Source organism: Papio anubis, chromosome 10, assembly GCF_008728515.1.
Source record: "Papio anubis isolate 15944 chromosome 10, Panubis1.0, whole genome shotgun sequence".
NCBI lineage: Eukaryota > Metazoa > Chordata > Mammalia > Primates > Cercopithecidae > Papio > Papio anubis.
Genome location: NC_044985.1, coordinates 91,356,438 through 91,383,339, shown reverse-complemented (window position 1 = coordinate 91,383,339; position 26,902 = coordinate 91,356,438). Strand labels below are relative to the sequence as shown.

The 26,902-nt window shown below is 38.9% G+C and overlaps 1 long non-coding RNA gene across 1 annotated transcript; it reads right to left on the bottom strand.

The window, feature by feature from the left end:
- Positions 1 to 2,391: 2,391 nt before the first annotated feature.
- On the bottom strand, positions 2,392 to 15,531 carry LOC110740932. Its single transcript, XR_002516250.2, has 4 exons — positions 15,456 to 15,531; positions 4,129 to 4,268; positions 3,923 to 4,051; positions 2,392 to 2,834 (listed from the first exon to the last, which is right to left on the bottom strand). It is a non-coding gene; the product is annotated as an uncharacterized LOC110740932 (long non-coding RNA).
- Positions 15,532 to 26,902: the final 11,371 nt, after the last annotated feature.

Below are 26,902 nucleotides of genomic sequence, written 5' to 3'. Positions count from 1 at the left end.
CTGTTCTTGAACTTCATATAAATGGAACCATGCAGCATGTATTCCTCTGTATCAGGCCTCTTTTGCTCATTGTTACACCTGTGAGATTCATCTATTGTTTACCTCTTTATACAATAGCATTTCTTGTTATATGCTTTTGTCTTATTATTGTGTGTGTTTTTGCCCTCTTCCTTTTTACCTTGAATACTTGTTAATGTATGGGCTGTGTCTTTTATATATTTTATATTTTAGCCTACTATGGACAGTAAAAATATTACACAGGTGACCACTGACTATATTCCAGTTCATACGGTTACTTAGTGAAAGCAAACTTTTGTCTTCTCTCCTGGTTGTGTTGCGTGTGTAGCTGAAATAGTTGTATCTGGGACTGAAGCATGTTTTCCTATAATAATAACAGCTATAGATATTTATAGGACCTTTATAACAGGGATTCAGAGTGACTTTCATTTTCTTTTAGAGTTTGGCAGCAAAGGCATTGAGGTCCTTTTGTTCATGGGTAAGTTAAGATGCTCTGAGGATGAGCCACTGACCAAGTCCTAGAGAATATTGGTGACAAAACGGAAGGTGTAGTTTAGTTTTAGCTCATTCTCTCTCTTGGTCTCAATCCCCGGGTGCCCACATCGCTGGCAAGGGCTTTAGGATTATTCTCATGGGAGAAGAACCACAAATATTAGAAGTTAAAAGTTTTGGAATACTGTTATTATATGAGTTCATAGTATGCTGTTGTTTCATTCTATATGTGTGAGGGTTAATGGTCTGTCTTTATTTTGTTGTCTACCTTTTGAGACTTTTTATAGGTATTACTTTTACATAAACCAGATGTGGGAAGTTACAAATTTGCTCACATAAGGAGAGGTACACATTGATACTTTTCCACAGTAAAAATGCAAATGTTTTTAGTTTCTGGGGAGCTCAATATACTAGGGCCCACAATTCCAGAAAGGCCACAGAACTGGCCATGTTCTTACCATTATTATTTTTCAGGGGGCCAGAAACTTTTTTTTTTGTTTTCTTTGGGAACGCATTTCTGATTTATAATAGAAATGAGTGGGACAACGGGATTCATTTGATTAAAAAATAGAAGTGATTCCCAACTTGGCCAGATCATATTTGAAGTCTTTTATAACATGCAAATACTTTATATATTATTCACAAATACATGCGGTTGTAAATATTCCATCTAATTAATGTACAATAGGCACTTTTCACATGAAGAGTTTAAAGACATGCCTGCTAGAGATGAGTATGAACATATTTTGAGAGAATTTGTGAAACAGTTTAAAATATAATCTGTCTTCACCTTGCTTGTCTCAAGTTTGAATTTTGTTTTTATTCTTGTTTGATTTGTGGTTTGTTGATATATTGAAAGCTCTTACTATTATCAGCATTTCATTGCTTCTTTATAAATGGAATAAAATGGAAATTTCGCCCAATTTCTAGTATTTTGTGGGTTTTTTTGGTTAGTTTTTTGTTTATTTTTTAAATCAGTTCAAATTCATGACTGGGATAATGTAATTTTTTTCTTAACTTCTAGGGTAATTTAACAAGAAACTTTAAGAATAAAAATATGTATTAATGGCAATTAATCTGTCAATTTTGAGATCTGCTTAACTGCTTTTGATTCCTCAAGCTTGTAGGGGTGAAATGTATAATGAAGTATAATGAATACCCTTCCTCACCCCTCATAAGGGTCATGGCCTGCACCCCTACAACAAAAGGCAGGTTAACAAGAGAAAAGCATAACAAATGTATTTAATTAAAGTTTTACATTACATAGGAGCCTCAGAAATGAAGACCAAAAGACCTAGGAAAAACGATCTGTTTGTATGCTTATGTTTGGTGAAGAATGGACAGCCATATGGAAATGTGTTGGACAAAAAGGGTACGATTGAATGATAGTAGACTGCAGGGGAAAACCCAGCAAGGCCTCTCTGTTCGGAGTCTTCTTGGCCTCTCTGTGTAGCATTCTTTCCTCCTGGGTATGGGACAGGACCCCTCTGGAATGAGGGTCTTCAAAGAAGAAGGGAAAAGGGAGAGAATGACCTTTCTAGGTTTTATGGCTTGCTTTGGGGTGTGGGGGTTCTAGTTTCTATGGCCCGCCTTGGGGAAGAGAAATTTTGGTTTCTATGCCTCACTTCAGCGGGAGAAAGGGGTGAGAGACAGGAGGGCGGGGAAAAGGTCATAGAGATCATGCGTCTGTGGCTTTCCAATCTTTTCTAGTTCAAAGTACTCAGCACGCCAAAGTGCCATACGTTGAGATTTCATTTTCCGAGCCCCAATATTCCCCTGTGTGGAAGTTTCACATCCAGAAATCGGGTTGGTGGATTGTCTCATTAGCCATTGAACCAGACCTCTCAGCCCTAGCTCAGTCGAGTTAAGCGGTCAGCAGTCGTCTCACTTCAGGCAGAGGTGTTGTAAATGGGCTTCCACTAAAGTTAGGCACCAGTGCAGTGCAAACAATCAGATATGTAACGAGGCATTTCTATGGAAACAGTAACAACAACAAAAAAAGTTTAATGGTTAGAACAAACAGTAAACTCAGTTTTTAATTCCAGAGGGCAGCCAGTCAAGATTTCTAGATGCTGGACTTAAAGCATCTCCGGCTGGAGTAGGGGCAGGCAGTGATAATCTGACAGATTTTCCTTGTTTGCAAAAGTTTGCATCAGGTGTTCCAGTGAGCTTTCTGAGTAGTCCATATAGCAGCAGGCCCAAAGGTTATCTCTACATAGCTGTAGTAGTGATTTCTCTGAAGTCTTTATCAAGCCATCTAATTTCACCTTGCAGAGCTTCAGAAAAAGGGGTGCTTTAACTTTTAGTGATTCCAAGCCAGAAGACTGGGAGAAAAATTGGAAATACTCATTTGGAGAGTCATAGCCAGATATTGGAGGAAACTAGAGAAATTCAGGATCCAGCCCAGATTTCAGGTGGATAACAAACCCTCAAAAACAATGAGCTAGCATCTAATACTGGGTGCACTATACTTTTCTTCTGAAACAAAATTTTTCTCTCTATAGTCACCTTCATCTCTATCAAAGATAATCAAAGTAAAACTAATTTGTTTGCAAAATAAATTTAGTCTCATTAAACTTGACCTGATTATTTACACAAGTTCAGCAAGAATAGTGATTGGCCACATAGGCTGTCTTTAAATTTGCTTCGCTGGAACGTTTTATAAGAAATCTCAGATTAGACATTGAAAAGCCTCTTGAGGCCAGGAGGCCAAGCTAAAGATTCACCATTAAAATTCATCTAAAGTGGCTGGGCGTGGTGGCTCATGCCTGTAATCTCAGCACTTTGGGAAGCTGAGGTGGGCGGGTCACGAGGTCAGGAGTTTGAGACCAGCCTGGCCAACATGGTGAAACCCCATCTCTACTAAAAATACAAAAATTAGCTGGGCGCGGTGGCAGGCGCCTGTAATCCTAGCTACTCAGGAGGCTGAGGCACGAGAATCGCTTGAACCTGGGAGGTGGAGGTTGCAGTGAGCTGAGATTGTGCCATTGCACTCCAGCCTGGGGGACAAGAGCAAGACTTCGTCTCAAAAAAAAAGAAAAGAAAAAAAAAGAAAAAAAAAATTCACCTGAAGTACTTCTAGGTTTTGGTGAATTCCTCTCTGCTTTAGGTCCCCCAAATATCCTGAGGTTCCTGGTCCTGCCAGGAGGTGACATTCTTTACCCACCTCTAAGGCAACCATGTGAACGATGCTTTCAAAGTGCCAGGCCAGTTGATCCAAGCGGGAGCTTTATTGGCTCCATAAAGTCAACTTTAGTTCTTTAAAGTTGTCTGTCATATTTGAAAATAGAACATTCCAGTCAAAGCCTTGGTAACATAACCAGTATTTCCAATTGTGTCTTGTTACAAGGAGAACAGATTTTTATTAAACTAATATAAATAATTATATTGCCATGAAAATAAGAATACTCACAAATAGTTTCTGAATTCTAGCAGGATCAGGTAGGAAGAAAAAGTAATTGTTCCAATTCTGTTCACAAAAGTATATGCTACCAGATCTCTGCAAGCTCGAGAAGGCTTAAGGGAAATAGTTTCTTTAAATCTGTAAAAGGAAACATTTACAATAAGAACCAAATTTCAAATTTAAAAATTTCAAATTACAAGTCATGAAAACGTTACCTTCATCAGTTCAGTTTCATGTAATTAATTCTTGATCTGCTTGATCTTGCTTGGCAGTTTCATGAAGCCATTCATTTCTTCATTCAAGTTCTGGAAATTCTCACACAGTCCAATGGTATGATCTTATGGTTATTAGAAACCTGTATTCAAGGGTATTTGTCAAAGTCTTTTCTATGAATCTTTTCGAAGAAAAGCAGTTTTGGACTATCGCTGATTGCAAATACTTTTAGAGAAAAATCAAAACTAATGGCCTGTAGATGACAAAGACTTAATATAGCCATGGTTAAAAATCTGATGAGAGTTCATTATGATCAGCAGTTGACAAGGAAATTTAGTTATTTCTGTGGATACAACATTTTAACATAATTGCCAGAATTGTTACTGATAACATTAGACTTTAAAAAATCTCATACATTTTCATATCAATAATACGCTCCTAAGTATAACTCTAGGTTTAGCATTACTCATTATTTGACCACACTTATTGTATAATTTAATGCATCAGATATATGTAAGCCCAATTATTTTAATATCTTTCTTTTACAAGGTGAGAAACATATATTTTGTAGCTTTCAAGAGGCCTAACTAGTAAATCTCAAAGTAAGTTCAAGGTCAAAAAGACTTAATTTAGAATTTGATTTTGGGAAGTATGTCAAAATGTCAAAAGGTTTAAAAAATTGAATATGATCTTGGCTATCTAATTAATTAAAGTGACAGTTTTAAATAGAAAAACAATTTTCTATTTTTTTAACATTGTTTTAGAGACAGGGTCTCACTGTCATCCAGGCTGGAGTGTAGTGGCACAAGTATAGCTCATTGCAGCCTCAAATTCCTGGCCTAATGCAATCCTCTCACCTTGGCCTCCTGAGTAGCTGGGACTACAGGCACGCACCACTACACCCGGCTCATTTATTTTTATTTTTGTAGAGATAGAGTTTTGCAATATTTCCCAGGCTGGTCTTGAATTCCTGGGCTAAAGCAGTCCTTCTGCCTTGTCCTCCCAAAGCACTGGGATTACAGGTGAGCCACTGAACCTGGCTGACAACAAAAGATTTTAAAGGCAAATACAAAAGGTTGCATAGCTGTGAATAAAATGTAGTCAAAGACCTAATAAAATACAACATGAAGCCCAAAAATGATCTTGATAAAACACAAAATCTTTGTTTTCTAGGTCAGTTACTGAAAAGGAGAAAAAAAACCCTTCATATTCTCAGACCAGTACTTCTAGAAAACTTTGTTATTTTAACAGAGAAGACAAAATTCCACTTTTGCATTAGTGTACTACTAATACTAAAGCTAATTTTAAATAAAATCTTTTAATAAATCCATCCAATCTTAGTTCTGACCACAAAAGATAACATTTCCATAAATCATTTAAAACTTAAAAAACAATTCAGCTTTTTAAAAAACAAAAATGTAACATTTACATAACTTTCCTTATCAAATGCATCTTATTTCTAAGCAAAGAGAGTTTTCCCTCATATTTTCTGGCAGTTTAATTACATATGTTAATTATAATGTTTAACTCTTAGTAACCTTAATTTCTTTCTTTTTTTTTTTTTTTTTGAGACTGAGTCTTGCACCATCACCCAGGCTGGCGTACAGTGGCATGATCTTGGCTCACTGCAACCTCTGCCTCCCGGATTCAAGTGATTCTCCTGCCTCAGCCTCCCAAGTAGCTAGGACTACAGGCGCACACCACCATGCCTGGCTAATTTTTGTATTTTTAGTAGAGATGGGGTTTCAGTATGTTGGCCAGGCTGGTCTCAAACTCCTGACCTCGTGATCTGCCCGCCTTGGCCTCCCAAGGTGCTGGAATTGCAGACATGAGCCACCGTGCCTGGCCAGTAACCTTAATTTCTAGTGAAAACTAGCAAGCTTTATAAACTCTCTTATAACAGCATTCATCATTTCATAATTTCTAGAAGCAATTTTTCATGTTTTTAAACAAACTTCAATCTATTTAGCTTTTCTGTACTATCTAAAAACAAGATGCCAAAGTACATAAACTTATGCCTAGTAATTAGTGTTTCAATATTTTTAACTTACTTAGAAATGACCCAGATATTTAATAAGTATCTGTTACTTAATTTCATTTTACGGTTTCAAGTTACCAAAAAGATTTTGAAACTATTTTTAACTAGACATATTTTCTTAAAACATAATTGTTATTTTGCTTATAAACGATTATCCCACTTATATTCATCTAATTCACTCATTCTTTTTTTTAAGTTTTAAGTTTTAATTTTTGTGGGTACACAGGTGTCTATATTTATGGGATACATTAGATACTTTGATATAGGCATGCAATCCGTAATGATCACATCATGTGAAACGGGATAGCTATCCCCTCAAGCATTTATCCTTTATGTTACAATCCAATTATGCTTTTAGTTATTTAAAAACGTACAGTTAAATTATTATTGACTATAGTCACCCTGTTATCAAATACTAGGTCTTATTAATTTTTTCTAACTTTTTTTGTACCCATTAACTCTCTCCACTTCCCTACATCCTCCCTTCCCAACCTCTGGTAATCATCCTTGTACTCTCTATCTCCATGAGTTCAACAATCATGTAAAATTTTTGTTTTTTTTTTTAGACAGAGTCTCTTGCTCTGTCGCCCAGGCTGGAGTACAGTGGCACGATCTCGGCTGACTGCAAGCTCTGCCTCCCGGGTTCACACCATTCTCCTGCCTCAACCTCCCGAGTAGCTGGGACTACAGGCACATATGACAACGCCCAGCTAATTTTTTGTATTTTTAGTAGAAACAGGGTTTCACTGTGTTAGCCAGGATGGTCTCGATCTCCTGACCTTGTGATCCACCCACCTTGGCCTCCCAAAGTGCTGGGATTACAGGCGTGAGTCACTGCGCCCAGCCCATTGTTTTAATTTTTAGCTCCCACAAATAAGTGACAACATGAGTTTGTCTTTCTGTGCCTGGCTTATTTCACTTAATACAATAAGTCCCAGTTCCATCCATGTTGTTGCAGATAACGGGATTTCATTCTTTTTTTATGACTGAATAGTACTCTATCATGTATATGTACCACATTTTCTTTATCCATTCATCTGTCGAGGGACACTTAGGTTGCTTCAAATTCTTGGCTGTTGTGAACAGTGCTGCAATAAACATGGGAGTGCAGGTATCTCTTAGATATCCTGATTTCCTTCCTTTTGGGTATATACCTAGCAGTGGGATTGCCTGGGTTGTATGGTAACTTTATTTTTACTTTTGTGAGAAACCTCCAAACTGTTTTCCATAGTGGTTGTACTAATTTATATTCCCACCAACAGCGTACAAGGGTTCCCTTTTCCCCACATCCTCTCCAGCATTTGTTATTGCCTGTCTTTTAGATAAAAGCCACTTTAACTGGAGTGAGATGACATCTAATTGTAATTTTGATTTGCATTTCTCTGAAGATCAATGATGTTGAGCCATTTTCATATTCCTGTTTGCCATTTGTACATCTTCCTTTGGGAAATGTCTATTCAATTTTTTTGCCTGGCTGGGTGTGGTGGCTCACCCCTGTAATCCCAGCATTTTGAGAGGCCAAGGCAGGTGGATCACCTGAGGTCGGGAGTTTGAGACCAGCCTGATCAACATGGAGAAACCCCATCTCTACTAAAAATACAAAATTAGCCAGGTGTGGTGGCACATGCCTGTAATCCCAGCTACTCAGGAGGCTGAGGCAGGAGAATCTCTTGAACCCAGGAGGCGGAGGTTGCAGTGAGTTGAAATGGTGCCATTGCACCCTAGCCTGGGCAACAAGAATGAAACTCCATCTCAAAAAAAAATTTTTTTTTTTTTTTGCCCGTTTAAAAATATGTATTCATTTAGTTTTTGAGACAGGGTCTCACTCTGTCACCCAGGCTGGTGTGCAGTGGCACAAACACAGCTCACTATAGTCTTGATCTTCCAGGCTCAAGTGATTCTTACTCAGCCTTCCGTGTAACTGGGACCACAGGAGTGCGCCGCCATGCTTAGCTATGCTTTAAAAATTTTTTTTTAGAGACTAGGTCTCACTTTGTTGCCCAGGCTGGTCTCACACTCCTGGACTCAAGCGATCCTCCTGCCTTGGCCTCCTGAAGTGCTGTGATTACAGGTGTGAGCCACCATGCCCAGCCGTGCCCATTTCTTAATTGGATTGTTAAATTTTTGCCTATATAGGTGTTTGAGCTCCTTATATATCCTAGTTATTAATCCATTGTCAAACGTGTAGTTTGCAAATATTTTATCCCATTCTGTTGGCTGTTTCTTCACTTTGTTGAGGGTTTTATTTGCTGTTCAGGAACTTTTTAAGGTGACGTGGTCCCATTTGTCCATTTTTGCTTTGGTTGTGTGTGCTTGTGGGGTGTTACTCTTAGATTTGCCCTTTTGAGGCTATTTTCTAGATCTTTGTAGTCATGCTTCATTCTTTTTTATTTTTTTTTTCTTTTGTCTGTGCGTTTTTGTGTAGACTGTCTTAGTAGGCTTACTAATTCTTTCTTTTCTATTAGTAGGCTTACTAATTCTTTGTTTTATTTGATCATTTCTGTTGGTAAGAGACTCTGACGCTTTCTTCAGTATGTCAATTGCATTTTTCAACTCCAGAATTTCTGCTTGGTTCTTTTAAATTATGTCAAGGTCTTTGTCAAGTTTATCTGATAGAATTATGAATTCTTTCTCTGTGCTATCTTGAATTTCTCTGAGTTTCCTAAAAGCAGCTATTTTGAATGCTCTGTCTGAAAGGTCACATATCTCTGTTTCTCCAGGATTGGTCCCAACACCTTATTTAGTTCATTTGGTAACTCATTCTTTTTTTTTTTTTTTTTAAATAACTTAAGTGCTTTTATTTTATTTCTGGGTTTTTGTTTTTTTTTTTTTTTTTTTGAGACAGAATCTCTCTGTGTCGTCCAGGCTGGAGTGCAGTGGCACAATCTCAGCTCACTGTAACCTCCGCCTCCTGGGTTCACGCCATTCTGCTGCCTCTGCCTCCCGAGTAACTGGGACTACAGGCCCCCCCGCCCCACGCCCAGCTAATTTTTTGTATTTTTAGTGGAGATGGAGTTTCACCATGTTAGCCAGGATGGTCTCGATCTCCTGACCTCGTGATCCGCCTGCCTCAGCCTCCCAAAGTGCTGGGATTACAGGTGTGAGCCACCATGCCCAGCCGGTAACTCACTCATTCTTAACAATTATACGTGAACTGTTCATGACAATTTTATGAGACACCAAACAAAGCTAACCTCTGTCTCAAGTTGTTTTTGTTGTTGACAAATCAGGCAAGCACAAAAAATATCATAGAAGGAAGGAAACAAGAAAGTTAAACATGGTTCTTTCCTCTTTTTTTTCTCCATGACTGATGTGCATCAAGCAATTCAGGAATTCGTTTTTACTGTGTATTCTGTTTGAAGGTTGCGTTTATACTTTTATGACCTGAACCATCTAGCAGGGACAATACACCTGTCTGGCCAGCAAACCCAGACAAAAATGTATGTCTGTATTATATTTAATGACATAAACATATGGATAGAAGCAGATCTTACTTCTTTTACTCTAAAACTTTTAGCCTTGCACCAGGTCTGATAATTCAAGACTCACTAGCTGGACCTGACAAATGATACAAGTTAAGATTATCTGCTCAGATGCCTAAAGGGGTTTTTTTTTGAGATGGAGTCTAGCTCTGTTGCCCAGGCTGACGTGCAGTGGAGTGATCTTGGCTCACTGCAACCTCCGCCTCCCAGGTTCAAGTGATTCTCCTGCCTCAGCCTCTCGAGTAGCTGGGATTACAAGCTCATGCCACCACGCCCGGCTAATTTTTTGTATTTTTAGTAGAGATGGGGTTTCACCGTGTTAGCCAGGATGGTCTTGATCTCCTGACCTTGTGATCTGCCCGCCTTGGCCTCCGAAAGTGCTGGAATTACAGGTGTGAGCCGCTGCGCTCAGCCTGGCTAAAGCTTTTTAACTAGTTTTTGTGGAAAAAGGTTTTAAGATTTTTTATTTGACCAATTTCTAAACAGTTCATTTTTTTCTTTTTGATGACAGTCATCTCCCTGAAATTTGTACAAGAGATCCTCTGTATCTATGGATTTTGCTTCTGTGGATTCAACCAATCAGAAATTGAAAATATTGTTTTAAAGAGCACGCATCTCTACTGAACATGGACAGACATTTTTCTTGTCATTTTTCCCTAAACAGTATAACAACGACTTACGTAACATTTACATTATATTAGGTATTATAAGTAATCTAGAGACGATTTTAAGAATATGAGAAGATGTGCATAGGTTATATGCAAATATTATCTTATTTTATATCAGGGACTTGAGCATCTGTGGATTTTGGTATTTGTGGGAGGTACTAGAACCAATCCCCTGTGGATATCAAAGGACAACAGTATTTCCAAATGGTAATGATCAAATTCTAGAGAAGAAAGAGTAGAAAATTTATATCTCAAATGCACAGAGAAAGAATGCAGGTTTTTCCAAGAAGGAGTTTGAGATGTGTCAGTTAGGTGACACATAGAGGAGGACTCAAAAGGATGCTGAGGCAACATAAAATTATAGGAATTCACTACAGCATTTGACAAGGATGTACACAGATAGTCCTAGGAGAAGGTCCAGAAGCCTACCTAAAGTTTGACTATAGAAACTGAAATTTTTCTTACCTTTGGTGTTTCCTGTTAGTAATTTTTCATCCACTGACCACTAAATGGAGGAGGTAAGGATTTGAAGGAGGATAAATCAAGGATTCAAGAGAACTGAATGGCAGATTGTAAGTGCCAAAGGGAGGAAGGAGGAACAGAAGCAAATGGAAAGAAGTCTTATAGGAGCTAGTCTGGGGAGGTCTCAAGTTTCCCAAAAAGGTACATGAATTTCCACATTATCCTCAGCGAAAATCATGCCACCAAGAAAAAAAAAATGTGGACAGAGGGGCTGAGCATATAGTTAGCAGGGGTTCAGTAAGGGAGGTTTCAGTAGACTGAGACCTTCCCATGACAGAAGCAGGATCCAACAGACAGAACAAAAGAGAGGACTTAACAACAATTGTAGCCTGAATATCAGCTTCCTATTAAACTAACTTCTGACCATAGAGCTCTTTAAAAAAAAATTATTTCAGATACCTTATTATTTCAGCAAGGGCAAATAGCAAATATGCCTGACCTTTTTTCTTCTTATTTTTCTTTCTTTTAAACTGAAAGTATCTACCAAGAGATTCAGAACCAAAGCCAGTAAGTGTTTTTGGATTTATTGGACAGGACACGCTATGAGGAATCAGAATGAACAGGCCTTGCTAAGTTTCTTTCAGTTTACTACCTTAGTTCATACCTTTTTGTCCTGTCATGTTTCTGCATGACTTTGCACTCTTTATCAAACCTAGTCTAAAAACGTTTCAGCTTAATCTTTTCTTTGAGTCTTCATTTTCTGATGAAGGCTCCTGTGTCATGTAAAACTTACATTAAATAAATGTGTATACTTTTCTCTTATTAATCTGTCTTTTGTTAGCCTAATTTATAGAGTCCCACCTGGAGAAAAGATGGATAAAGAGAAAAAGAGGTTTTTTTTTTCCTTATCCTTCAGTACATATTAAAATTCAGGTAATTATGTTCTTTTTAGTTTTTGAAAAAAGCTCAAAATGCCAGGTAAGTGCTTAGTCAGGAAGGAAAAAGCTTTATAATCTACTTTGTTCATGAGATGCTGTAACAATAAGCAGAACGTCTGTTCTGGAAGCATCTGTTATATCAATTACATGGCAAATTTTCAAGTTCTAGAATGCGAGAATTTGTAAGTGGTGAGAATTTTTGATAACCAAGAGAAGACAGGATCTAGAGAAGAGAGCAGGTAATGAGCTGAGAATATGTGAGCATGATCTTGATGGTGTCTGTGTTTTATTGCAAGCTAGAAATTAGGCGCTTTTACATGCAATATTTTTTTTTCCCCACAAAATGGTTCCCAAATAAACAGTTAAAGTGGTTTTAGGTGATTAAAGCAATATAGAAGATTAGTTTTGTTATGTATAATCACCTTTGCTTCTCCTTTATTGATGAAAAGAGCTTTTCTCAGTAGGTTGTGTTATCTATTTTAGATATTGCCTGATCTTGTTTTTTAAATGTAAATCAGCTTTTTAATCTTTTTTTATGTAAATTTGATAGCCAGTCCCAGCAATTATTCTGCTTTGTCGTAGCTCCCTCTTTAGAGCTGTCTCTATTTTATGTTTAATTGTCCTAATTGTCCAAATTTGAATAAACCTGGAGAACAGCAATGGAGATCATTACTTGTTTTTAAATTTACAAAAAGGTTTAAGCACTCCTTCCTGAACTGCTCTTTAATTCTTTACACTGTTAATTATGATCTGGGAGATTGGAAAACCTTGTTATTGTCCCTGGAGCTGCTACTCCAAATTATAGGTTTGTTTATTCTTGTGTTGCTACTTTATATCAGAGTTCTCTTTCTATGAACATGATAAAAAGCTCATCAGAGAAAATTTGTTAAGTTCACTTTTTAATCAGTCAGGATTTTAGCAAGGGGGTATTTAGGTGAAGAGGTATATTAGGTGGTTTTAGAGGTTGGAGCAAATAACTGCAGTCCTGGCAAGGGAATTCATCCATTTCATCTCTCCACCCCTCCACCTACTTACCTATCTATCAATCTATCAATTTTTGGAGGGCTTGAACTGGATGACATATCAATTCAATGGGATTATATTCTGACTTAATAATTTTTAGAAAATAGTAGATTAGATTCTAGGTCAAAACAGTCTGAATTTTAAAGTTGATTTAGCTCATAATTAAATTTGAAAAACCAAATACAGGAGAAAGCCAAGAAGGTTTTATCTCAGTTTATTGAGGTTCTTTATAGTTTGGGTTTTATGGCTTTGGTTCAAATCAAGGCCTTGGTCAGGAGGCAGGGCACTTGATTTAGCAGTTGAGCATGAGGCCCAATTATATCTAGTACATCTATGTCCAGCGCACCTATGTCTGGTACAATGTCTCTAGCTAGAAATTTTTTTTCTATCATCATGCTGAGAAGCCATCTTTAATTCATTCACAGGTTCACTAAGCAGCTAGGGATATTTGGAATGAATAGATTGCATGTTAATTTCTGGTCAGTCTGACATGCTAGATTAGATGTGCTCAGTTATCAGTGAGAGACATACTTCATATAATATAGGAAGTCACATATAGATATACAGATAACGAAATTCACTGATTTTTGTGGCCACATTTGTTCAGGACTGCCTAAAAGATTGAACCTGGCGATGACCTTGGACAAGTCTCTAAAACTCTCTGAGGTTAATTTCCCCATCTATGAGGTCAAGGATAGGAATAATTCTCATGGTCATAATATAAGGAGAACAGACAAGCATCAGTGTTTTAAAGAAGCTCCATTATCATACACAAGGTCAGATCAAATGAAAATGAAATGTTCTCTTATAGCATCTCTGAGTTTCAGCAAGTGAATTCTAGTCATGCTTTGTATTCACAGACAGGAAATGTCTATTCAGAAGGAATGAATAATAGATAACTACTTTCTTTGCTTTACACCTAGTTATAATTCTACAACTAACATAATATTAAATGAGTTCCCTTCCTCCCAGTGATGTTTCATATTCTGGTTACATACTGTAACCTTAAAACTCAACGGCATGAAAAATCAAACAGCTGGGGAAAATGTATCTTTAATTTTCCCACCAATTTACCATCCCCTGCCCTCTTACTCCAGATTATCTGCCCAGTTCTTAGATAAATGGTGTATTCTAAGCCCCTCTACTATCATAAAGATGATGGACCCCAGCCAATCTTAGCTCCAGTTTCTCAGATCCAGTTTTTATTTGCTGGGTTTTAAAACTAAGGTTTGCTTTCACAGTGGTGTGTTAAATACCTCATTTGCTGAATCATACCTCAAATAAATCTAACAAATTTTTTTTTGTAATTGCATGTAAGTGTTCATTTTTGGTGTTAAGTAATTCATGAGTAGTAATTTATGTTTAGTAAGAAGTAGTAATAAATCTTAATCCGGCTCATAAGAATTGTAAACTATGTTATTAAATATGATATATTACCAGTAAGAAGAAAGGGAATTAGGGTGAAAGAATGACATAATTTTGACCTGGAAGAAATCATGTACAAAATCTTATTAACTGTTCATTGAAACAGTGAGGGAACAACGGGTCTGAGAGGAGAAATGACTTGTTCAAGGTCACACAGCTGGCTAGCTTCAGAGTTGGCCCTAAACCTCACAGTTTTTGGCGTCTGGTCCAACACACTTTCCATCACAACATGCAGCCTCTTAGTTTGTTGGTTTTGGGTCAGAAATATAATTAACACAGGGCAGGAAGCCTAGATTATGAAAGAGTTGGAGGAGAATCTGATGAAAACCAAGCTTTTCTGAAAGTTCTGGGCAGTTGACCTGTTCTGTGATATATTCCTGGTGTCCACCTGAAATTGGAATTTGGCAAGTGGCTCCTCTTTCCTCTTTGACCTCCTGGTTCTCTTCCTAGACTGGTGATTTAAGAGATTACAGAGTGCACAAATTCTAGAAGAGTGAGAAAAGTAACATAATAATAAATAACAATAAACAAAAAAGTACAGAGGAAGTAAAAAAAGGGAAGAAAGTAGTACAGTAATAAGAGTACAATTTCAACAATTCTGATGTGAGGTGATGAAGCAATGGATGGGGAATACCCATGCCAGAAGTTGAGCTGTGATAAAGAAAGAAAAGTAGGATGTGGTGTCTAATGATAATAAAAAATTATAGCAGCTTGAAAACCAAGATGGTGTAACTACAATAGGAGCAGAGTTTAGGGTTCTGATGCAGACCCGTTATCCACACAGACGACATGGGCTGCGGCCAAGTCACAGGGGATTGTTAATCAACCCCATACCCACACAGAGCCTATTTAAATGCACACACACATATAATACATACATGCATGTATATATATGTTGTAGGACTTTCCCCTTGGTTCAGCTAAAAGCCGGGTTCTTGTCACACAACCATGAAAGATTAGGCTCCCAGATGCTTTGAAGGGTGAGAAGTGCAGGGTTTACTGGGTGAAAAGGAAAAAAAGGGAAACAGGGACTCTCAGCAAAGCGAGAGTTTTGCTAGTAGGCTTCCCGCCTCACAGATTGATTTCCAGGTACAACCCCAGAACAGAAGAGGCCAGGCTCCTCCCCGCTGCAGACAGCATGAACTTCCTGAGGCTCCACCCCAGTGTGCGCTTCTCCCAGTGCGCAGGCTGGTTGGAGGTTCTCCAGTGACCCCTTTACACTTGGCTGTCTCCTGTATACATATAGGTGCATAGGTTTGGTTCCCATACCATAGTGTGGGATTCTTTAGTTACCTGTATAATATCCATTGATAAAGAACATCTCCAGGAATTGTTTGAGATGCCTAATGGAACTCCTTAACAATTACAGTCAAGATTCCAAGAGAGGTAGCTAGGTAAGTTGCTTCTGTTACAGAATGACTCATTCCGCATTACCCTTTGTTCAGACCTACTTAGTAATCACCAGTGCGCTCTCACAAGGTCCTGGGCTACTGGCTCTTGTGTCTTGATAGACACTCTTGGAAAGCTTATATGCTTATGTTGTATCAGTTAGCATCTGTAAAAATTATCTTCCAATATTCTTTGATACTGATTTTCTGGGGAGGGGGACCATGATGAGAATGTTGTATGGATCTGCTGACTCAGTCATTCAGAGGATCACCTTATTTGAGCCACCATATGAAACTCAGAAAACTGGATGTTTTAAGTCCTATAAAACATGATCATTCTTTTGGTTATTGGGTTATATTACCAAATCCAGTTGACTCCAATGTATAAATCAGAATGTCATCATTTAAATATGTATAATTATCTTAATATATTTATATGTTTATAGTTTAAAATAGTAACATATAGTTTATAGTTTAAAATATAAACATAAATTATGTTTATACTTTAATTTGTATATTAACGTATGTTTAATATATACTTAGATTTCTATTGACCCGATTATATGCATTCTCCATCCCTAGGAAGCATCTTTCTGATATCAAGTTACCTGAGAAGTGAATTTTAATCAGAATGCTTGGTAAGCATAGAGTAAAAATTGCTCTGGGAGAGTGTTTTATAGAAACTCTAGAAAAACCCAGGGAACTGTGCCAACTCCACAACTGTATATACTGTTTTAATGACCAGGTAATGGAATCCCCAAACACAATTTTTTTTTTTTAACAATTAAAAGCATGAGTTGTTTTGGAACAGAGACAGTGATGAGCAGCAGAATTGATAAGCCATATGGGATAGGCAGAATCGCCCTCCAAAGATGTCCAAGCCCTTATCCCTGGAACCTGTGGGTATGTTACTTTGCATATCACAGTGGACTTTGCAGATGTAATTAAGGTCTTGGACATGTATTATCCAGGTGGGCCCAATCTACTCACACAAGCCCTTCAAAGCAGAATTTTCTCTGCTTTGAAGTCATAGAGATGCAGTGGAATAGGAAGCAGGAGAGGGAATCAGAGAGATTCCAAGTGTGAGAAGGGTTTGAAGTGCTGTTGCTTGCTCTGAGATGTGGGGGGCCACCGGCAAGGACTGAAGAGGTCTTTGGGAGCTAAGGGCAATCCCCCGCTGATAGCCAGCAAAGAAAGCAGGAACCTCAATCCTACAACTCCAAGAACAAAATGTTGCCAACAACCTGAATTTGGAAGCAGATTCCTCCCCAGAGCCTCCAAAAATGAATGTGGCTCTGCCAACACCCTGATTTGGCCTTATGGAACCTGGAGCAGAGGAACCAATTGAGCCAAGATCTGCCCAGACTTCTGACCCATGGATATGGCAAGATAATAAACGAGTGTTGTGTTAAGCCTTTATATTTGTGGTAACTTGTTTCAGTAGTAATAAAAAATCAAAATGCTATATTAATATGTTCAAGTTCAGTCTAAAAAAAATCCCAGGGGAAAAAAACAAACAAACCACAGTTGTGCATGTGCCCACCTCCCCTTTTCCCAAACAGAATTCAAGAGACAAGGACAGTGAAATACCAGATAGGTCGTTCAAGCACCAACTGTTATCTGTAAGATATAATGAAAAGTAAACATCTGGTTCTTTGCATAATTTTGATCAAAGGAGCATATTATGTGTTGTGCACATTTGGAGGAAAACCAACTGCATTAGGATTTTCATCAGGGAAGAACTGTACAGGTGTCAAACGGGTCTGGGACACTGAGCCACTACTCCACACTTCACGTTATTGTGATCAAGGAGAGAGATTGCACATCTAACTTGAGTGAGGGAGTGAGCAGTCATCGAGCGCCCAATAGAAGGTCCAGGCTTCCTCAGTTGACATACTGGGTGGAAAATATGGTGCAATCAAAAGAAAGAGGAAAGAGAGGAGGATTTTCTTCTGGGCCCTCTTTTTATGCTCATCACTCACCTGCAGTTGACTCACGTCTGCTGGCTGCTGCTCAGGCCAGTGTTCCTGTAGTGCTCTTATCATGGGTTAGTTTTATTTATACTTTATTTATTTTTTGTTTATTTAATTATTTTTTGAGATGGAGTCTTTCTCTGTTGCCCAGGTTCGAGTACAGTGGCGCAATCTCAGCTCACTACAGCCTCTGCCTCCTGGGTTCAAGCAATTCTCCTGCCTCAGCCTTCCGAGCAGCTGAGACTAGAGGCATACACTACCATGCCCAGCTAATTTTTTTATTTTTAGTAGAGGTGGGGTTTCACTATCTTGACCAGGCTGGTCTTGAACTCGTGACCTCTGGTGATCTGCCTGCCTGGGCCTCCCAAAGTGCTGGCATTACAGGTGTGAGCCACTGTGCCCGGCCTATTTATACATTATAAGAGCTCCTTTCAGAGTTCTAGGGAACTTGAATATGGCATCCATATAGCTTTATAATGGATTTGTGCTGTTTCTGCTCACCTAGTATCTTTTCTTCTGGTAATAACACCCTGACTGTTTGGGAGAGGAATCATTCACCCACCTCCCCACATATTTTTTGTTTGAACCACTCCTGACCCCTCCTCGTGGATCTGGGGTTGGGCATATATGATCCAGGGCTGGCTCATCCACATGTATTTTTCTCTCTTGCCATAGGAATTTGTTTGCAGATGTGGCAAAACAAAAACAAAACAGTTCAAAGAGCACCAGGACTTTTTCTGAGACTGTTGCAATGGCAGTACTCTTTTTCCAATGGCGTTGCTAAATCTGTGGGATGAATGCTCAGATCACTGGTGATCCTCTTGCCATTTATGTGACAAGGGCCTCTTTGGGAGTGAAGTCAGCACAGACAAAGCAGAACTGAGAAAATGAGATGAAACAACTACTTGACACCATTGTCTGAGCATCTAGATCCAGCTGAGTCTCTGGATTTTCCCGGGACTTTTTCAGTGCCTTGGTTTAAACTAACGTGAAATGGGTTTTTCTCCTGAGACATAGAAAGATTCCTGACAAACCTACTTCAGTTAGCATGTCAATGCTGATGACTTGCAAGTCTCATTACCTCTGTAATAATTCATTTGCAGTTACCTTTAGAGCATTGACACTGGAGACAACTTCTGACACCAAGTCTTGAATGTGTTGAAAACTTAGCTGGGCCAGGTGCGGTGGCTCATGCCTGTAATCTCAGCACTTTGGGAAGCTGAGGTGGGTGGATCATCTGAGGTCAGGAGTTTGAGACCAGCTTGGCCAACATGGCAAAACCCCGCCTCTACTAAAAACATAAAAATTAGCCGGGAATGGTGGCAGGTGCCTGTAATACCAGCTACTTGGGAGGCTGAGGCAGGAGAATCACTTGAACCTGGGAGGCAGAGGTTGCAATGAGCTGAGATCATGCCACTGCATTCCAGCCTGGGTGACAGAGCGAGACTCTATCTCAAAAATAAATAAATAAATAAATAAATAAATAAATAAATAAACAAACTGAGCTCATGATGGTCTTCTCTTTACTCTTCTTCCTATCATTGGTTATGCCCCCTCCTCTCATGCCCCTTGACCGTGCCTCTCTTTCTATTAGGTTTGGAGATATTGTAATGGAGCCTTTTTGGGCAAGTAAGCATTTCTTCACCCCCTTCTTCTGTTAGCCTCCTCCCATTCCCTTGGGCATCCTCTCTCACACTCTGTTGGTTGGGTGGCTCTTCCACCCACAATTGGTGCATCACTCTGCTGGTGACTATAATTGGGCCAGGGATGGAAACATGATCCAGGCTGGTTTTTTTCACTTGTAATCTAAATAGTCCTAACCACAATAGTCCTAAATAATCCTAACAAGTAAAGTTTCTACCATCTCTTCCTCTGCCCACCTCCAAGCAGCCTGCTGTATTCTCAGGTCCTACAGTCTTGGGAGTTTCTATTTTGTTTTTTTTCTTTCCGTCTAAATTAACAACAATTGTCCTAATTATGTAACTATATATGTCAGAAATAAATATTCAATGTTGAAATGTAGAAAATATAAACAGGTGTAGAGGAGATTTCTTTTGTCCACCCTGCTAGGTTCACAGCTAGGGCTCTTATAATAAAGGCAGATTAATAAGGGAAAAGCATAGACATTTATTTAATAGAAGTTTTACATGGCATAGGAGCCTTCATAAATAAAGATCCAAAGAGACAGGGAAACCCATGTATTTTCATGTTAAGTTTAAGGAAGAAAAGAATAGTCATGGAAAAGTATTATTAGACAAAGAGGCTATGAGCTAATCGTAATAAACTGGGGGGACTTAGCAAGGCCTGTTTGTTCAGATTCTTCCCTGTCTCTTCAGCGATAAAGATGTTCCTTTCCTCCAGTTATAGGGTGGAAAGAAGGTTTTATGATCTATTTCAGGGGAAGTTCAGCGAGATGTTTTTTTGTTTGTTTGTTTGTTTGTTTTGGCAGAGTTTCGCTCTTGTTGCCCAGGCTGGAGTGCAGTGGTGTGATCTTGGCTCACTGCAACCTCCGCCTCCCAGGTTCAAGCAATTCTCCTGCCTCAGCCTCCCAAGTAGCTGGCATGCATCACCACGCCCCTGTTAATTTTTTTTTGTATTTTTAGTAGAGATGAGTTTTCACCATGTTGGTCAGGCTGGTTTTGAACTCCTGACCTCAGGTGATCCACCCACCTTGGCCTCCCAAAGTGCTGGGATTACGGGCATGAGTTACCACGCCTGGCCTCAGCTAGGTTTTATAGCCTACTTTAGGGGAGAAGAGGCAATGTCAAGGTGAGAATGAACTTCCTGCTTCTGCTGTTTTCTCAAATGCCAAGGTACCATATTTTAGGGTAGCATGTACTGAACTTCAGCACAGGTATACAACAGAAATATGATTCACTCCTCCTAAGGGTTCATGTAATTATATTAGGGTCACCTGGATAACCATGTCTGTAACGTTAATTACATCTGCAAAGTCCACTGTGATATGCAAAGTAACATATTTCACAGATTCCAGGGATGAGGGCTTGGACATCTTTAAAGGGCGATTCTGCCCATCCCATAGAGCTTATCAGTTTTGCTTCTCATCACTCTCTCTGTTCCAAAACAACCCATGCTTTTAATGGTAAAAGTCCACTGTATTTGGGAATTCCGTTATCTGGTCATTAGAACAGCATATGCAGTTGTGGAGCAGGCATATTTCACTGGGTTTTTCTAGAGTTTCTGTAAAACACTCTCCCAGAGCAATTTTTACTCTATGATTCTGATTAAAATTCAAGTAGCATTCTGATTAAAATTTACATCTCAGGGAACTTGATGTCAGGAAGGTACTTCCTAGGAAAGAGAATGCAAATAATTGAGTTGATAGATATTAAAAAATATATATCAAATATAAGTGTAAGTTAATATACTAATTACAGTATAAATATAAAATCTAAATTATAAATATATACATTGGCCAGTGGTGGCTCATGCCTATAATCCCAGCATTTTCAGAGGCCAAGTCGGGAGGATCACTTGAGGCCAGGAGTTTGAGACCAGCCTGGGCAACAAGGCGAAATCCCATCTCTACAAAAAATTTTTTAAAAATCAGCCAGGCATGATGGTGTGTGCCTATAGTTCTAGCTACTAAGGAGGCTAAGGTGGGAAAATCACTTGAGCCTGGAGGTCAAGGTTGCAGTGAGCCATGATTGTGCCACTGCACTCCAGCCTGAGCAACAGAGCAGGACCCTGTCTCAAAAAAAAAAAAAATATATATATATATATAAAAATATGTAATCTATTATCTATAATCTATAAATATAATTATATAATACATAATTATTATAATCTATAATTAGGCCATTGGCCTAAAATGCTGACATTTTTGTTTATTTCCTTTAAGTTAGTTTATATATTCATTTATCTACTCAATGTTATTTCAATTTATTTGCGTCTGATACATTCAGGTCTAGTGGTTGATCAGTTCATTAGAATATTCAGTTGAAACAAATTATAAAAAATGATAAATGCAGTCAGATAATATACAAATTACAGTCCTTTAGTTATCTTTTGACATAGGGCTGAGGCCTTTTCTTTGAGCATGGGTCTGCTGTGTAAAGTCTGCATTGTCTTTCTTGCATTAAATACACACATAAAGTTCTAATTTTCCATTCTAATCTATTTAAAGTGGAGTGAATTCACAATAGCAAAGACATGGAATCAACCCAAATGCCCATCAATGACAGACTGGATAAAGAAAATGTGGTACATATACATCATGGAATAATACTATGGAGCCATAAAAAGGAATGAAATCATGTCCTTTGCAGGGACATGGATAGAGTTGAGAACCATTATCCTCAGCAAGCTAATGAAAGAACAGAAAACCAAATACTGTATGTTCTCACTCATAAGTGGGAGCTGAACAATGAGAACACACGGACACAGGGAGGAAAACAACACACACTGGGGCCTGTCGGGGGGTCGGGGGAGGGAGAGAATCAGGAAAATAGCTAATGCATTCTGGGTTTAACACTTAGATGATGGGTTGATAGGTGCAGCAAACCACCATGGCACACATTTACCTATGTAACAAACCTGCACATCCTGCACATGTACTCTGAAACTTAAAACAAAAATAGAGTGAGAACATAGAACGATTTGCCAAGTAGTTTGAGTAAACAATTCTAGAATTTTATTTATTTTGCCCCCAAATTTCACAGTTGTCCACATGTAATTGATGGCATATCTCCCAATAACTCACCTTTATTGAGTGCAAGGATTCAAACAAGTTTTTATAAAAGCAACTCTCTTCACGTTGACATTTCCTTTGTTTTCATAATTGATTAAATTATAACAAAAATGAATGGTGTTGACAGTTCTGGGAAAGTAACTGATTTTAGGTAAACTCAGAAGAGTTCAATTTATAGAAGTAGAATCAGAGTCTCTTAGAGATGAGTTGCCTGACAAGTTCATTCATTCATCCATTATTTATGTATTTGCTGACTACTGTATGCCAGGCACTGCTTTGGGATCCAGGTATACAGAAATGAACAGAAGTGGCAAAAACCATTGTGTGCTGGAGCTTCTGTTTGGCACTAGCATGCACTGTGCTGGAACGTCAGCTGTATATTACAGAGGGAATAATAGCATCAGTTAATGAAATGAGTTGGTCAGTTTAAAAGACCTTTTATTGTACTTCCCCTTTTTTTTTAAACCTCCTGCTAAACTTGAGATCGTTTGAAACCCTCTTTCTCCTTTCTGCCTTACGTCTTATCTATTGTCAACTTCTCCCAGATTCTTTTCTGCAATATCTCTTGGAAAATTACAGCAAGAGTTAACTTTGTGGATCTCTACCTCAGCTATTAATATTTTCCTTTTAGATGCTAAAATCACGATCCTCGGAAAGCATTTTCACCATTATGCTCCCAAAGACAGGGCTGGTTTCATGGTCATGTGACCTGTGCATTGCCACAGGGCCCTGTGCTCAGAAAAGAACCATGCTTGGTTTAATACTGTCATGTCCCTGTCTTGAAATTTTTAACAATTTTTGAACAAGGGCCCCCACATTTTTGTTTTGTTTTGGGTCCTACAAACTATGTAGCTGGACTGTCAAAAGAACCTACAGTAGATTCTTATTTTTTGACTCTATTGAATCTAAACTCCTCTGCTTAGCCTCAAAAGTGAATGTCCACCTTCCTAAGTAGATAACCTTTTATTTTAACCTTTCCTTGATGAACGAAAGGCTTGTTCAGGGCTAGCTAGATCTGCTGCCCCTGCATAAAATCGACCCACTTCTGTCACTATGTTGTGGCTTAAGCAGATCTCTCTGATAGAAATGGATCCTGTCTTTTTCTCTGCTCCAACCTAAGTCTCTAAAACGCAGAACTCATTTCTTTCTAACCTAACTTTGTTTCCTGCCAGCATTTACGTAATTATGAATTTAAGTTTCTAATAAAATAATAATAGTTACTCCTCACTTTGTGTTTACTGTGGGAGACGTCTCCTTGGCATGGAACTAAATGCTTTGTATTCATTATCTCATATAGATATATAGTTTTAGAGGTGGGGCCTCATTCTGTTGTCCAGGCTATAGTGCAGTGGCACAGTCATAGCTCTCTGCAGCCTGTAAGCCCCGGGTTCAAGTCATCCTCCCTCCTCAGCCTTTTGAGTATTGAGACTACAGGTGATGCCACCAATCCCGGCTAATATTTTAATTTTTTGTAGAAGCAGTGTCTCTTTATGTTGCCCAGGCTGGTCTTGAACTCCTGGCTCAAGTGATCCTCCTGTCTTGGCCTCCCAAAGTGCTGGGATTACAGGCATGAGCCACTGTGGCTGGCCCCTTATCTCCTCTTTATATGGAGTTCTGTATTTTCTCTTCAGTTTTGGGCGTGCTTATTCAGTACAGCCTGACTCTCCATGTAGACGTCAGTGTTCCGAGCCTGAGGGTCATGTCTTCCTCATTCATTTGTGCTCTCTCGGCACTGTACACATGGTGTTTGGTGTAGTGCCAGGGCTCTGTGCCTGTTGCCAATTGACAGACAAAATATTAATAAAAGCTGAAAGTATAAAGTATTGCACTTCTTTCATCTACTGATTTTTGCAGCTAGCAGCATCACAGGAAGACTTTGCTGGCCTGAGGACTTTGAAAAGTGGTCTGCACCATAACTTGAAGTAATTGTTCTTGTGATTGAAACTAACAACTATATTATGCCTGCTAGGCATAATGCCAGGACATGATTTGATTTCTGGTCAAATCTGCAGCTAAGTTGATTTTGCAAAATGTACCCACATGTGCTCAGGCAGTACGAATGCCCTCCCACCCTCCATTCACTCTCAAAAGTGCACTTGTCCAGGGAGTTGGATATCCCTCACTTGTTGGAATATTTGACCCTGTGCATTTAAGTCTGAATCTTCCAAGGCTAATTAGAAAAAATTGTTGTTGATGAGCTTCTGCCAAATGTAAAATGCCATGTTCAGATGCCTTTAGGACATCCATTAAAACAGCCAGAAATGGGGCCATGGTATTTATCAAGTCAAGGGAGACTCATGCTTAATAACAGTGACTTGTTTTATGCCATTAAGAAATGAGCAGACCTGTCAGGAGAATGTTCAACATAAGGTAATGTCAAACTTGCTGGAATAACTTACTCACTGCAGGGCTCCCATCTGTGAAGTCGCTGGGGAGGTAGCTGCCTCCATGTGATTCCTCAGATTTGTCAGTTAAATTAGATGGCCAAAGGCAAAACCAACTGACAGGGGCATTATGGGACACTCCTGGAGGATTCAGAATCCATAATCCCACGAGTAGGTCCCATTCACAATCTTGTTCATGCTGATACTAGGGGTCATGGCAGATTTCTAAGAAAGTAAGTGATAAGAAAGAAAGCCAGCAGGCCAACCCCCTCAAGGCTGTCAGTAGCAATATGGTTAATGTATAGTTTGTGTGTGGAGAAAAGGAAATAGCTTTATTTTTTAATTTAATTTAATTTTTTAGTAGGAAAGTCTCAGAATATTGTCTAGAGAGAAGAATTCAAAGGTTTTTTGAAATTGAATGTTTTGGCCTACACCAAGTCAGGCTACCGTCAGGGGAATTATATTTACGGGATGCTGACCTCAGTGTTTTTAATGTTTCTCCATGACATACCAACCTGAGGGTAAAAATAGGGTACAATAGCAAAAACACAGCAAGTCTCTGTTTTGACCTCCTTCAGCAACTGTAAGAAAGGCAACCATTTTATTGATTCTAGTTTATTTTACTCCCTCTTTTTCCTTGCCCTCCTTTCACTCGCCCCTACCATTCCCTACTAGAGGGCCTTCAGAAAACCATGGGTATGGGGTAAGGATATTTTGAGTAAGAGAATATAAAAAGTATACAAAGGCACTACTCAAACCTACTTCCTCTCCTCCCAACAATACTGATCTAAAGTCCTTGGACCGAGTTGGTAGATCTCAATTTTTTCCTTCTCTTAGGGTAAGTTACTTTCCAGGAAGTTATTTGAACCTTAATGAAAACAGACTTCTGGCAAATCTACTCCCTTAGCCCCCAGATCTGGCTCATAGAGGGAACACAGAATCAACCGAGAAAGCTAAGCTCCCTTCATGTCAGGGTAACTGTTGTCTCAATGATCTCAAGATTTAAGTGTCAGGTGGTGAGAGCCAAAAACTAGATCATGATGACTATTTTGCTTTAGGTGCCTCAGAAGCAGACCCTGGTACAATGAGTCAAATGCAAGTAGTATGTTTGGGAGATGACTCCAAGACACACTGATAGTGGAGTATGGAAATGAGACAGGGAACAAAAAGAAGCTTTTGAAATTTGCATTAGTGAGCCAATCATCACTTTAGGCAACTTGAGCTTGTTCTGCCCGGGAACTCTGGGAGAGAGTGTAAAACATATCTCAGAGTTATTCCAACTGGGAGGTGAGAAATCTGGTGTATTTATCAACCAAATCCCATCTGTCATGGATGGAAGGTTGCTTCCAGGGGCATAGACACCCTAACACTTCCAGCTTGCCCTGTAGGAGGGCTGACCTATCTCTTGTAGCCAGAAAACATAAGCAGAGAATGGTAGGTATTCACAGTTAGCATTTTTTGATGTATACAGAGAAGGGATGTGGACAGGGTGCTGACCAAGCCTGCTATAGCAAGAGTGGGAGATGGAGTAATTAATGATCAGGTTCAGCAGAAAAGCCGTCTTTTGGTGGTTTTTCTATCAGTGCATTAACAAAGTTCACCTCAGTCAAAGGAAAATGGGGAGACAGGCAAGTAAAAACTTTAGAATGCTTAGGCTATTTAATTTCTGCAAGGTAACTAAGTCACTTGCTATTGGGTAGATGTTCAAGAAGTTATAGCAAGAAAAAAATTTGACCAACAGATAGGCTCAAAGGAATCTGATTGTACAATACACTTTGAAATTATTCATTGTGAACTTAATCTCTTTGTACAAGCCCAGGAGTCTTTTAGCTAATTCCTTTCCCAATGAAGGAGCCAATCAATGTTCTTTTAGGGGAGAAAATTACTAGAGAGCCTAGTATGTGTTTTGATGCCCTAATGAGGCACTATGAATTACCCAACCCAAACCAATTAAGTCTCAGCCTGGATAGAGGGCTACTGAGGAGATGAGGACACAGCATGCATTTAGGGCAGAATTAACTGCTTCCATAGCCTGGAAATATGCTTGGGGAGAAGCCAAACCTTGTAGGCACTCTGCTGTCCTTAAAGCTGGCAGCTGAAATGTGATCCAGCCCAACGTTAGCTTTTGACGCTTTTGCTTCTTTGGCCTTAAATTTAAAAAATGTCTATAAAACATAAAATATGTTTTGAACATTACATAAGGCTATTAAGAGGGGGTGAATCATGAAAACATGGTATGTCAGAGACAATAAAGTAAGTGAAATGAACTGCTGTTGACTAGTTG